The sequence below is a fragment of the Panthera leo genome, chromosome A1 (assembly GCF_018350215.1).
Source record: "Panthera leo isolate Ple1 chromosome A1, P.leo_Ple1_pat1.1, whole genome shotgun sequence".
Lineage (NCBI taxonomy): Eukaryota > Metazoa > Chordata > Mammalia > Carnivora > Felidae > Panthera > Panthera leo.
Genome location: NC_056679.1, coordinates 2,215,639 through 2,231,075, shown reverse-complemented (window position 1 = coordinate 2,231,075; position 15,437 = coordinate 2,215,639).

The window sequence follows — 15,437 nt, the reverse complement described above, 5'->3', positions numbered from 1 at the left end:
CCAAAAGGCTGCTAGAACTGATACATGAATTCAGCAAAGTCGCAGGATACAAAATTAATGTACAGAAGTCAGTTGCATCTTTATAAACTAATAATGAAGCAACAGAAAGACAAATAAAGAAACTGATCCCATTCATAATTGCACCAAGAATCATAAAATACCTAGGAATAAACCTAACCAAAGATGTAAAAGGTCTGTAGACTGGTAACTATATAATGCTTATGAAGGAAATTGAAGAAGATACAAAGAGATGGGAAAACATTCCATGCTCATGGATGGGAAGAATAAATATTATTAAAATACTTAACAAAGTATTAACAATACTACCCAAAGCAATCTACACATTCAACGCAATCAAAATTGCACCAGCATTCTTCTCAAAGCTAGAACAAGCAATCCTAAAATTTGTATGGAACCACAAAAGACCCCGAATAGCCAAAGTAATTTTGAAGAAGACCAAAGCAGGAGGCATCACAATCCCAGACTTTAGCCTCTCCTACAAAGCTGTAATCATCAAGACAGCATGGTATTGGCACAAAAACAGACACATAGACCAATGGAATAGACTAGAGACTCCAGAATTGGACCCACAAAAGTATGGCCAACTAATCTTTGACAAAGCAGGAAAGAATATCCAATGGAAAAGAGACAGTCTCTTTAGCAAATGGTGCTGGGAGAACTGGACAGCAACATGCAGAAGAACGAAACTAGACCACTTTCTTACACCATTCACAAAAATAAACTCAAAATGGATAAAGGACCTGAATGTAAGACAGGAAACCATCAAAACCCTAGAGGAGAAAGCAGGAAAAAACCTCTCTGACCTCAGCCGCAGCAATTTCTTATTGGACACATCTCCAAAGGTAAGGGAATTAAAAGCAAAACTGAGCTATCGGGACCTCATCAAAGATAAAAATCTTCTGCACTGCAAAGGAAATGATCGGCAAAGCTAAAAGGCAACCGACAGAATGGGAAAAGATATTTGCAAATGACATATCGGATAAAGGGCTAGTATCCAAAATCTATAAAGAACTCACCAAACTCCACACCCGAAAAACAAATAATCCAGTGAGGAAATGGAGAGAAGACATGAATAGACACTTTTCTAAAGAAGACATCCAGATGGCCAACTGACACATGAAATGATGCTCAACGTCACTCCTCATCAGGGAAATACAAATCAAAACCGCACTGAGATACCACTTCATGCTGGTCAGAATGGCTAAAATGAACAAATCAGGAGACTATAGATGCTGGCGAGGATGTGGGGAAACGGGAACCCTCTTGCGCTGTTGGTGGGAATGCAAACTGGTACAGCCACTCTGGAAAACAGTGTGGAGGGTCCTCAAAAAATTAAAAATAGATCTCCCCTATGACCCAGCAATAGCAGTGCTAGGAATTTACCCAAGGGATCCAGGAGTGCTGAGGCAGAGGGGCACTTGTACCCCAATGTTTACAGCAGCACTTTCACCAATAGCCAAATTATGGAAAGAGCCTAAATGTCCATCAACTGATGAATGAATAAAGAAGATGTGGTTTAAACATACAATGGAATACTACTTGGCAATGAGAAAGAATGAAATCTGGCCATTTGCAGCAACGTGGATGGAACTGGAGGGTATTATGCTGAGTGAAATAAGTCAGTCAGAGAAAGACAGATGCCACATGTTTTCACTCATATGTGGATCCTGAGAAACTTAACAGAAGTCCATGGGGGAGGGAAGGGAAAAAAAGTTACAAACAGAGAGAGAGGGAGGCAAACCATAAGAGACTCTTAAATACGGAGAACAAACTGAGGGTGGATGGGGGGTGGGACGGAGGGCGGGGTGGGTGATGGGCATTGAGGAGGGCACTTGTTGGGACGAGCACTGGGTGTTGTATGGAAGCCAATTTGACAATAAATTATATTAAAAATAAATAAATAATCCATGAGCTTACACTGATAACTGACTGATTAATGGGACAAGAGAAGCCCCTCCCTTTACAGCTATCAAATGATAAGGCCTTGAAATACGCCAGCCTGCTAAGTGGGAGACTCGTGTGATTTAATGCCTGAGAATGACAAGGGGTGAAAACTTTTTGTCCCATTATTATAAAACAGCACTTATTTTGCTGCTGATTAGGAAACAAACTTGTTCTCATTTTAGAAATAACTAATTCTTGTATTTCTCTATTGTAGAACCAAACCAAGAGAAAGGAGAAACGGTACAAATGGAGAACGTGCATCCGCATCATTTCCTCTGTTAGCCACGAAAATACTGTCTGATTCTCTCCTACCCGTCTGCTCACCTGTCCTTAGGGGTATAAAAACCAAAAACTGGATAGTTTCTGGTGTCTCCAGAGTCTCAACTTTTCCAGCCCCTCCCCTGGTGCTGACCCCCCCTCCCCCCCCCCCCCCCCACCGTCACCGGCTACTTTCCACACCATCCCATGAATACCATGCTCCCACCCTATGAAACCCTTGGCCTTTCCCCACACAGGCCACGTGCTTTTCATCGTCACCTTTCCCTACCCCCACGCCTTTACACACACCCCGACTTCCCCTGATGGCAATGCTTTTCCCTCTCCTGTCCTCCTGGTGAAGCTTTAGACCTCAAGTCGCTGTCTACATACCAAGTTTGTGTCTACTAAACTGTTCAAATTAGGAGCAGGAACGGTGACTTTGTCATCTTTATATAATCTAGCTGACTACCTGCCACAGAAGGCATCCGACAAATACTGGTTAAACAAAGGAAGGGAGGAGGAGAAAAAGAAGAGAAAGGCAAAGAGCGGAAGAGAAAGGAGGGAAGGAAGGGTTTTAACGTCTGTCAGCCAATAACAGTGCAAACGAGGACCCACGAGGTTGCTGAGCATAAAATGCTGAATTAAGACAAATGATCACTCATGGAACACAGTCGAATGTTTATTTCTAAAAAAGCAAAAGAATTTAAATATACCATTATAAATTGATTGTTTAAAAATAGAGCAATGTTAGGGGCGCCTGGGTGGCTCAGTCGGTTTGAGCGTCCAACTTCGGCTCAGGTCGTGATCTCCTGGTTTGTGAGCTTGAGCCTCGCATCAGGCTCTGTGCTGACAGCTAAGAGCCTGGAGCCTGTTTCAGATTTCGCACTCTGAAATTTTCAGGGCTTGCACTGTCTCTCTCTGCCTCTCAAAAATAAATAAACATTTTAAAAAATGTTTAAGAAAGCAATTTTGGAGAACTGCAATAAACTTTCTTAAACCAAGAGTTTTCAGGAATTGAGGATACAGTTTTCAATTTTTCTGAGACAAAAAGTGTTCTAAGCAAAAAGTCTGAAAATGAATAGTTCATTATCACTCTCTATGATTGCTGCAAACAACTCGATCCCATTTGCAAAGAATATGGATAAAATATCTGTATCAAATAAGCAAATTAGATTTCCCAGTGTCTGCTCGTAGGAGTCTGGAGACAGTCACCTTGAAAGCAGCTGCACTTCCTAATCTGAGCTGAATTTTCAGGCATTTCCTTGACTGTGATTATGTTGAATAAATGATCATTAAGTCTCCTATTTTGGCGGTTAGCTTGTATTCCTCTGCTTCTCGAAGGCAGGGAGGGGGGTGGTCGCCCATTCCTGAGCCCTGCCTCCACCTGTCTTCTCGTCCACTGCCATCCCATGAACACCTCTGGCTTCTGTTGCCTCCGCTGAATTCCTGGCCCAGTTACATTCAGGGTGTCTGCATTTGGTTGGTCCAACTCAGCATGTCCACAATTGATCTGGGCATCTCCCCCTCTTTCCCCAAACCTTCTTCACATGTGTTCCTCTATTTCAGCAAGTTCCTCTATTTCTATTTCAGTGACCAAACCAGGAAGCAGGGAGTTGTCCTAGAATCTTACTTCCCTATTCCTCCATATCGAATGAAGTTCTGTGAATTCTACTTCCTCAAAATCTCCCAAACTTGCTCTCCACCTTCCAGCCCCATTGCCACTGCCTTAGTAGAGGCCTGGAGCAGTCAGTTATTACTGACATCGCCACAATAGAATCCTAACTGTTACCCTCCAGGCCCCGCCCCCAGTAAAAGCACAGTGATTAAGCATCCATGCTGATGGTAGACCGGATTTAAATCTCCATCACTTACCAACTTTCTAGCCTTTGGCAAAGTACTTAACTTTTAAGTGCCCCTGTCCTCATCTAAAAGGTGGAAATGATTATCATTCCAGTGTGGTAGTGTTTTATGAGGATTAAATGAGATAATATGTAAAATGCATGGGAGTACATCCTCATTATGTGTTAAACTACTGTTAACTTCTTTCAAATCCGCCTTCAGAACAGATTGATTTTTCAAAAACAAATCTGATCACATTACTCCACTACTACCATTCCTATGACACTACAGTCGCTACAAAATAAAATTCAAGGGGCACCTGGGTGGGTCAGTCTGTTAAGCATCTTCGAGACTTCGACTCAGGTCATGCTCTCATGGTTTGTGAGTTCAAGCCCCGCGCCGGGTTCTGTGCTGACAGCTCAGAGCCTGGAGCCTGCTTCAGATTCTGTCTCCTCCTCTCTCAGCCCCTCCCCTACCCATGCTCTGTCTCTCTGTCTCTCAGTAGTAAATAAATGTTAAAGAAAATTTTTTTTAAATAAAATAAAATTCAATTCCTACCTGATCTCGCCCCACCTACCTTTCTGGCCTCATCTCCTAACCTAACCCTCCCTCCCCGGCCCCCACACCTCACACCAAAATTCCTTGTTAGCACTCCAGCTGGCCGTGTTCTCACTCCGCATGTATTTGGACTTGGTGCTTCTGCTGAAGATGTTCCCACCTGGCTAACTTCTTCAAGTGCCACTTCATTTGTGAAGTTACTCGTTTTTCTCCCAGCTTTTCCCTCAAACTCATTTAGGAAGTCCCTCTCTTGGCTCCCTCAACATCTTTTCCACCTCTTTCAAACCTCACCAAGTATACTGAAATTTTTTTCTTGCCTCTCGGACTCAACTAGCAGCTCGTTAAGAACAAGGATCTATGGTTCTTTTAAGACCATCTCCCCAGCATCCATCAAAGAGCTGGCACATCGTGGTTGCTCAAAAATATGTGAGAAATCAGAAAGAAAAAGGAGGGAAGGAAGGAGAAAGAAAAAATTGAGACGAGTAATATCCCCATATGTGCATGGCCTTTCCTGGTAGTTCAGCTTTTCTGTTACAGGATGGACAGGAAAAAGAAGACCACTCTCTCAGGATCTGTCTTAGCAGAACTACAAGACAGTTCTGGTTTGGCCTCTGCCTTGGACGAAGAGGGCAAGTGAGAGAATCTGGCCAGGGCTCTGATCTGGTCGAAAGGCAGAACAGGTGCTGCACACAGAAACAAAGGTGAAGTTCCCTCCCGAGACAAATAGGTTTACCGTCAGGGAGTTCAAGAATATAAACAAACATAACATAGAGAACGATGTCAGGAAAGATGGCAGAGAAGGAGTCCCAAGAATCTGTCTCTCCACGGAAACAACTACTGAGCTGGCAGGAACTGTCTAAAGTTACTATTGTGGAACTCAAGTTCAGCATCTGTGGGAGAGCTCAAGGAAGAGGCTGACAAGTTTTGGTGAGTTTGAGCCTTTTGCGAGGCTGCAGTTACCAGCCCACATCCCAGCAGCAGGCAGCTGTGGACGTAGCAGCCTACATTCCTTGCGTGGCCTACTAGAGCCAGGAGGGGCAAAAAGTTCGTCGTGTTGATAGCTGATTGCTGCCTTTGGGCACTGAAGGCCCAACCCAGAGGTCAGCCATTTTTCAACACCCACTTCCTATGAGCAGCTTCTGAGTCACGTGGAATTTAAAGAGGCAAGACTTTTTTCCCCCTTACTCTTAGGAGCCAGACATTTAAGGAAATCTTTGTCGGGTCAGGGCTGGCCACAGAGAAAATGGAAAAGAAAGTTCGATGACTACAAAACAAAAAGTATACACTTCAAAAAATAGTTTGGAAAAGCCACAAGTGGATGGATCTAATCCAAAAAAAAAAAAAAAAATCTCAAAGGAGTGGAAGAATTTAGGTTTCCAGAGTTCCTATAACATAGACTATCGAGTTTTCAACAAAAAATTATAAAATATAAAAAGCAACAAGCAGGTATGATCTTTTCACAGGAAAAAAAATTCACAAAAATCATCCCTGAAGAATCCCAGATACTGGAATTAATACTCAAAGACATTAAATTAACTGTCTTAAATATGTTCAATGAGCTAAAGGCACCGATGGACAAAGACTAAAGGAAATCAGGAAACTGATGTCTGAACAAAATAAGAATGTCTATAAAGAGAAATTATGAAAAGGACCAAAATAGATCACTAGAGGGACTCAGCAGCAGACTTGAACAGGCAAAACAAAGAATGGGTGAACTTGAAGACAATGCATTTGAAATGATGTGGTCTCAGAAATGGAAATAAAAAAGAATGAAGAAAAATGAACAGTCTGAAGGACCTGTGGGACACTGTTAAACATACCAAGGTATGCATAGGTATCCCAGAAGAGAGAAAAAAGCAGGAGCAGAAAACATATTTGAAGAAATAATAGCTGAAAACTTCCCAAATCTAATGAAAGCCATGAATATACACATCCAAGGAGCTCAAGGAACTTTAAAACTATAAAATTCTTAGAAGAAAACATAGGGAACAAGCTCATGACATTGGATTTGGCAGTAATTTCTTAGATATGACACCCAAAGCACAAACAACAAAAGAAAAATTAGGTAAATTAGTCTTCACCAAAATTAGAAAGATATATTTATCAAAGGAAAGTATCAAGAAAATGAAAAAAGGGGTGCCTGGGTGGCTCAGTAGGTTGAGCTTCCAACCTCGGCTTGGCTCATGATCTCACATTTGATGGGTTTGAGCCCAATGTCCGGCTCTGTGCTGATAGCACAGAGCCTGGGGCCTGCTTTGGATTGTGTGTCTCCCTCTCTCTCTGACCCTCCTCCACTTGTGCTCTGTCTCTCTCTGTCTCTCAAAATTAAATAAAAATGTTAAAAAAATGAAAATAACTCATAGGATGGGAGAAATATTCACAAATCATATACCTGATAAGGGATTAATATCCAGAATATATAAAGACCTACAACTCAACAACAAAAACAACTAGATTCAAAAAATATGCCAAGGACTTGAGTAGACAATTCTCCAAAGAAGATATACAAATGGCCACTGAGCACATGAAAAGATGCCAAACATCATTAGCCACTAGGGAACCAAATCAAAACCAATTCACACCCATTAAGATGCCTATTATCAAAAAAAAAAAAACCCTGAAAATATCAAGTTTTGATGAGAATGTAGAGAAATGGGAACACTTATTCATTGTTGGTGGGAATTTAAAATGGTGCAGCTACTCATGAAAAACAGTTTGGTGGTTCCCCAAAATCTAAACATAGAGTTATCATACGATCCAAGAATTCCACCCCTAGGAATTGAAACAGATATTTGCATGATAATATTCATTATTGTTCATGCATCATTATATACTTAGCCAAAAGACACTCAAGTATCCATCAACAGATGAATGGAAAAACAAATATGGTATATCCATACAACGGAGTATTATTCAACCACAAAAAGAAGTGAGGCTCTGCCATGCTACATGGGTGACCTTGAAAACATGCTAAGTAAAATAAACGGGCACAGAAGGACTAATATTGTATGATTCCACTTACATAGATACTTCATAGGCAACTTCATAGAGACACAAAGTGGATTAGATATCACCAGGGGTTGGGGAGGAAAGAGAATGGGGAAATGCTTAAGGATACAGAATTTCAGTCTGGGTGATGAACATTTTTGGAAATAAATAGTGATGATAGTTGCACAAATTTGTGAAGGTAATTAATGCCACTAATTATATAGTTAAAAATGGATAAATTAGGAGGGCACCTGGGTGGCTCAGCTGGTTAACTGGCCGACTTCAGCTCAGGTCATGATCTCACAGCTCGTGAGTTCAAGCCCTGTGTCAGGCTCTCTGCTGACAGCCTGGAGCCTTCTTCGGATTCTGTGCTTCCCTCTCTCTGCCCCTCCCCTGCTCATACTCTGTCTGTGTGTGTGTGTGTGTGTCTCAAAAATAAATAAAACATTTTAAAAAAATTGTTTTTCAAATGGTTAAAATAGGGCACCTGGCTGGGTCAACTGGCTAAGCATCTGACTCTTGGTTTTGTCTCAGGTCATGATCTCATGGTTTGTGAGTTTGAGCCCCACATCAGGCTCTTCACTGACAGCATGGAGACTGCTTGGGATTCTCTCTCCCCCTCTCTCTCTCTCTGCCCCTCTCCAGCTTGTGCTCTCTCTCTCTCTGTCTCTCTCACTCAAAAATAAATTTAAAAATAAACATTAAAAATGGTTAAAATGGGGGCGCCTGGGTGGCTCAGTCAGTTGAGCAGCCGACTTTGGCTCAGGTCATGATCTCGCGGTCCGTGAGTTCAAGCCCCGCATTGGGCTCTGTGCTGACCGCTCAGAGCCTGGAGCCTGTTTCAGATTCTGTGTCTTCCTCTCTCTCTCTGACCCTCCCCCGTTCATGCTCTGTCTCTCTCTGTCTCAAAAATAAATAAACGTTAAAAAAAAAAAAAAAAAATTTCGGGGCGCCTGGGTGGCGCAGTCGGTTAAGCGTCCGACTTCAGCCAGGTCACGATCTCACGGTCCGTGAGTTCGAGCCCCGCATCAGGCTCTGGGCTGATGGCTCAGAGCCTGGAGCCTGTTTCGGATTCTGTGTCTCCCTCTCTCTCTGCCCCTCCCGCGTTCATGCTCTGTCTCTCTCTGTCCCAAAAATAAATAAACGTTGAAAAAAAAAAAAATTTAAAAAAAAATGGTTAAAATGGAAAATGTTGTTATATATTTTACAGAATTTTTAAAAATTAGTCATATTATATACCAATGAATGCTGAAGTTTATCCTTTACATGGTTGAACCATATGGTATGTGAATTATATCTCAATCTATTTTTTTAAGAAACCATAATGTATAATACAGACCAGGTTAGCCAATGGTAGGTTGAGAAAACATATTTGGAAATGTCAGAAGTCAACAAGGGATTAATATCTAGATCAGTGGTTCTCAATCTGATGAGACCCAATATCTTCCCTACCACCATCACTATTTTTTAAAAATATTTTGTAATGTCCTTTTTCCTCTCCTGAAATAAAATTCATAGGTAATATAACCTTCTTACACACAGGTTTTTTAAAAATAACATAAAGCACTAACAAATGTTTTAAAGAATTTATAATAAAATAATATGTAATCAATATGCATATGTTCAGGCACTACTCTACTAGAAGATCCAAAAAAGAAAAATATCCATATATTTCCAAAATACCTCCAAGGGTCAGTACAATATTGAATATATATAACAACAAAAAAGTAAATAAATGAGGGGTGCTCGGATGGCTCAGTTGGTACAACACGCAACTATTGATTTTGGGGTCATGAGTTCAAGCCCCATGTTGGGCGTAGAGCTTACATGAAATGAATGGATGGATGGATGGATGGATGGGTGGGTGGATGAAAGAAGGAAAGAAAGAAAGAAAGAAAGAAAGAAAGAAAGAAAGAAAGAAAGAAAGAAGAAAGAAAGAAAGAAAGAAAGAAAGAAAGAAAGAAAGAAAGAAAGAGGCTCTTGGTAGGAAAATAAGCAGTTAATACCGATTTGGGTAACTCACGAAAGGAAAATGAAGTAGTAAGTAGGAGATGGATCTGAGTGACTGAAAAAGAAATCTTTGCTCACCGGCAATCAGAGAAACACAAATGAAAACAACAAGATATCAATTTACACTTACCAGACTGGTGAAAAATAGGAATCTGATGATACCAGATGTTCGTGTAGGCGTGGAGAAATGGAGTCCCTCCTATGCTGCTGTTTTTCTAAAACAATCTGGTGGTCTTAAGTGAAATTAAGGACGTGTTCACCCTGTGACTCAGAAGTCTCACTCTTGGATAGATGCCCTCAGAAAAACAAGCACACACCTCCATGAGGGCATGTACAGAGATGTTCATCCCATGTTAACTGGGGGAAAGGTGGGGGAACACAGGTGTCCACCGCTACGAGCTGCATGAGTAAAATGTGGGGAGTGCATGATGTGGAATACTAGGTACAAAATAGAACTATAAAATGGAACAACATGAATAGATCTTCAAAATATAATATTGAGTTTAAAACAGAAAAAAAATAAGATTGATAGCAAATACAACTTACATAAATTTAAAATACAAGAGCAACCACATTGGCAGAGGGGAGGAGGGGAGGGAATGGCGATGAGAAAAAGGAATGAAGAGGAAAGCAAACAGCAGTGAAATGAAATGAGACCAATAATGATGGCGTGCCTCAAAATAAGGAGTATGACTAACTCAACGCTATGGACCTGAGGTCCAATATAAAGCAAAACAAATAGGATCTGATGCAGGCAACATCACCTAATAAGATGGCTTCATGTTATAATTTAATAGAATATTAATATATCCAAAAACTTTTTTCTCTCAGGCTCATACACTGGATTTCTCTTCAGAAACCATGTGAGCAAGAAGAGAATGGAGTGAAATATTTATAAGAGTTGGAAGAAAAAGGAGGCACCCGGGTGGCTCAGTCGGTTAAGCGTCCAACTTCGGCTCACGTCATGATCTCACAGTTCGTGAGTTCGAGCCCCACATCGGGCTTTGTGCTGACAGCTCAGAGCCTGGAGCCTGCTTCATATTCTGTGTCTCCTTTTCTCCCCCTCCCTGCTCATGCTCTGTCTCTCTCTGTCTCTCAAAAATGAATATATGTTAAAAAAAAAAAAAGAGTTGGAAGAAAAAAACCCCACCAACCTAGAATTTTCTATCTAGCAAAATCATCCTTCAAAAGTGAAGCAAACAAACAAAAATTCAGGGAATCTGTTGCCAGGGTACCAGCTTTGCAAGAAATGTTAAAAGAAATTCTTAAGAAAGAAAGAAAATGATGTAAGTCAGAAACTCAGCTCTACATAAAGGGAGAACATTAGAGAAGGAATAAGTGAAGGGTTTTTTTTTTTTTCTTATTCTTTATTGATTTAACAGATGACAGTTTGCTCAAAACAATAATAGCAACAATGTCTTGGGTGATTCTGGATCACCAGTTCATAGATAAGTGAAATGAAATGACAGCAATACTATCATTATTGGGTGTGAGGGAGAAACTGGGAACACCCTGTCGTACATGAAGTGTATAGCGTTCTCTGAAAGAGGGCGTGATTAGTTGTAAATGTATATTGAAAACTCTGGCACAACTACTAAAAAAGTAACTAACATATTTAGGTTACTTTCGAAGGCCTCCTGTAACAATAAAATATGAATGTTACCATGGTCTCAAGGTTCTTCCAGGCCCTGCCCCGACTGTCCCCATCCTGCCGCCCATTCTTCTTCTTCTTGCTTGGCCATCGTGGCCACTTTGTTTCTTCTGGAACTACAAGCTCACTCCTGCCTCAAGATGTTTGCCCCTGCTATGCACTTAGCCTACACTGTTCTGACGCTGGGTCTTCCATGGGACCCCCTCTCTCAGCCTCTACCCTCTCGCAAGCTATTCTTACCAAAGAGACTCTCACAATGTCCATCCTCTTGTGATCTCCAACCCCTCTCCATCTTCTTATTCCACTTTTTCTTCATAGAACTTTATCATCACCTAAAAGGGTATATGCACATATCTTTTTGAAATACTCTGGCCTGGCCAACCTTTCCTGATCACTCTGTGACCTTGATGTGGTCCTTCCATTCATTAAGACTCTTGGACACAGACGGTAGAAAATTATTCTTTTTTTTTTTTAATTTTTTTATGTTTATTTATTTTTGACAGAGAGACAGAGCATGAGCAGGGGAGGGGCAGAGAGAGAGAGAGAGAGAGACACAGAATCTGAAACAGAATCTGGAACAGGCTCCGAGCTGTCAGCACAGAGCCGACGCGGGGCTCGAATTCACAGATCGCAACATCATGACCTGAGCCGAAGTCGGACACTCAAGCGACTGAGCCATCCAGACGCCCCTGTAGAAAACTATTCTGAAACAGGTTAGACTTAGACAAAAGAGGAACTTTTTGGAAGTGTGTCACATAGTCAAACCCTGGGAAAGTCAGAGGAGCAGCTGAGACTTAGAAAAACTCCAACCAAGGACTTGAAAACCACCAGAACTTTTACCATCCTTTGCTCTGCTCTGTCTGGGTAACAATTTCATTGTCTTTCACTGCACATGCACCAGAAAAGGACCAGTTCTGCTCTCTCTGAAATTCAGAAACTCCTGGGAATGGTGCTGGTTGGCTGGCCATCCGGATCAGGTTCCAGCCCAGACCAATCAACTGTGGCCAGAGGGTGCCAGCTCCTAGGAGGCCGCGTGGTCGGAGTGTGGCCGAGCAGGGGCCTTTTCTAAAACAGCGGATTGCCACTCTCAGAAGAATGTGAAGGTACCAGGCAGGCACACAGTAGATTCTTTCTCCTCAAAATGAAATGATGTAAACTACAACCAGTTCAGGAGTCTCTAGAGGCATGCAGGGCAAGGTAGAACTCAAGCAGGCTTCAGGAGAACTTTCAAGAAGTTGGCTGCCTGGCCAAAAAAAGGATACAACTAGGCAAATTCCTCCAAAAATTCAATATGCTTAACCTTTTTCCACAAGTGTATTGGAAAGGAATAAATTAAGAGCTATGGAAGAGGTCTGAATTTGACTTGCATACTTTATTTTTTTTCCTCCTCTTGCTATGGCACGTGTTACACTTCTGCGTGGGGCCGGGAGGTGGAAGAGAAGGAAGATTTGGCCAGAGAGCAGCTAGCGAGGTCTCTGGGTCCTGCGTCTTCCTTTCTAAGCCCGTAAGGATCCCGCATACGAGTCAAAGCACTAGGGCCTGGTATCCTTCTCTTACTGACATGTGCGACCTTTCTCCAGACCCCACCCTCCCTCCCAACAGGGTACCAAAGAGAAGCAGAATCGGTATCTGCAAATGCACGTGTTGAACATTAAATTTCATGTAATGGAAATTACCTGTGCTCAAAAGCTGGGATGCAAATCAACACTAATACTACCCCAATGCCAAAAGGATGAGATGTTTAAAAAGAAAAACTAATATTGAGAAAAATTTAAAGAAGCCTGAAAATATTCCGCAGTAGCTCTACAGTTAATTTAAAATCATGAAAGAAAGAAAGAAAGAAAGAAAGAGAAAAAGGGAAAGAAAGAAAGAAAGAAAGAAAGAAAAAGAAAAAGGGAAAGAAAGAAGGAAAATTAAATACCAACGTTCCACCAGATGGCACTCTTGCTTTTCCAAAATGTTTCACCTGCCCTGAGCACCAAGCATGATCTTTAAGAGAAAAACCAAGCAAATGTATAGAAAATTACAGAACGTTTCAAAGAGGACTTCCTTGTTAAAGGAGAAGCACTCTGGGAGACCTTGGACTGACCTTGGACTGACATGCCTTAGCTAAATATTTACCAGCTCTCAGAGAAATAAACACAGCAAGTTACCATATTTACCACTAACATGTGCTATTTGTGTTTGGTTAGATTCAGCGAGGAAGGAAATTAATCTTTGGAATCTGCAGCTAATGCACCGGAATTGGGGAGGTTACGTCCTCAGCAGCACTGCCATCAAACCTTTATTGAAACTCTCTGTTCAGGGCACTCCCTGAGGGGCTAATCCTCCTTCTGTAAGAGTTTTATTCCCAAAAGGATGGAAACAGAAGATATTTTGGTTATAGCATTTATACCATCTGGATTTACATAATTATGAGACATCCAATATTGCAGGAAAAGAGTACTGATTAATAACTCCGTTATTGTTTGTGGAACGTCATAAAGCCCTCCCCAACCGCAAGTTTTACAATCCAAAGAATATTAAAGAAATGCTCATCGCAGCATCATTCCAGATAAGAAAACCCTGGACCCGACTTGAATATCCAGCAGCATGAAAATGGATAAATAAACTGTTCTACAGCTGCACCGTGGAATTCTAGGCAGCTGCCAAAATGATGAATGAATCAAATAGAGTTACATGATTTCGCTGGTCACTAAGCTATTGTCTCTCGGCTCCCACCCCTCCCTTGCACACCCTCTGCTTTCTGATGCTGGGCAGACCCTGCAAAGCCTGTTCCCCTTTGCTGGGAGGTTCTTCAGGGCTGGAGCAGCTCCCGTTGGCCTGCTGTCCTGGCGGTGTCCCCACGGTCACAGCCTTCGCCCTGGCAGCTGTTGGTACCAGTCTCGGGCTCTTGTTATTGTTGTGAAGCTCCCAGAACCAGCCCATTGTGTCCTGGAGGGCCAGTACTGACTGGCAGGCGCCCCCCTCCCTGAGCAGGACAGGGCCTTTCCCCCAAGCATCTAGATCTTAACACACCTGCCCTCTCCCCTTTGTGCCCCTGGCCTTGGGAGTGGTAGCCCTTGCTGCAGGTGCTTTCCCTGCGCTTTCCCTTTGCTTTGTTAGTTCTCTAACACCTGTTTGACCCATTCCTTCATAGTACACTTTGTCTGTTGAAATACTTAATGTGGCCCCTGACCGATACAGTTGCTATATATATACCAGGAACTATAGATATATAATATAGGTAGATGATAAACATATTCATATATACATATGAAAACGTGTGTGTGTATATACATGTGTGTATATATACAGACAAGTATATACATATACTTGTTTTACGTATACTACATTAATACCCATATGCCTACATTGTACTTAAAACTTCATCTAGTCCTGGCAAATGCTGAGATAGATACTATTACCCCTGTTATACAAAGGAAAAAAGTCTCAGGTTGCTGAGACAAATTTCCCAATACTACATGGCTGATAAGTGACGAAGCTGGAATCTGAGTCCAAATATCACTGACTCCACAATTTTTTTCTAGTCTGCCCAAAGTCAATTTATCCTGAATAGGGCTCTATATTAAAGTTCAATCCCTAGGCTCATCCACAAATTTTTTTTCACCTCATAATATAAACTATAACACTATTCTAATAACCTAGAGAATATAACCATCATATACAAGACTGCCTCTGTGATTGAAGTTATGGGAAGTTCTAGAAGAATCAGGAAAGCATGGACATACATAATTCCAGGGTACTTATCATTCATTTGATCATTTAATATGATTTAGTGCCTTTTATGTCCCTGGCAATGTGCTGGGCTATCAGTGCTAAGCAAAACAGACCTAGTCACTCTTTTAAAAAGCTTGCAGTCTGGGGAAAGTGACTGTGTTTGTTTGTTTTGAGAGAGACAGAGAGAGCCAGCACACGCAGGCGAGCGGGGTAGAGGGGCAGAGAAAGTGGGGGGAGAGAATCTTAAGCAGACTCCACGCTCAGCACAGAGCCAGACCTGGGGCTTGATCCCCCAACCCTGGGATCATGACCTGAGTCAAAGTCAAGAGTTGGATACTTAACCGACTGGGCCACCAGGCACCCCAAAAGTGACTGTTTAATTAAATAATCATACATAGGAGAGGTACCTGAGTGTATTTTACAGGGACAAACAGAATGATTACAGGGC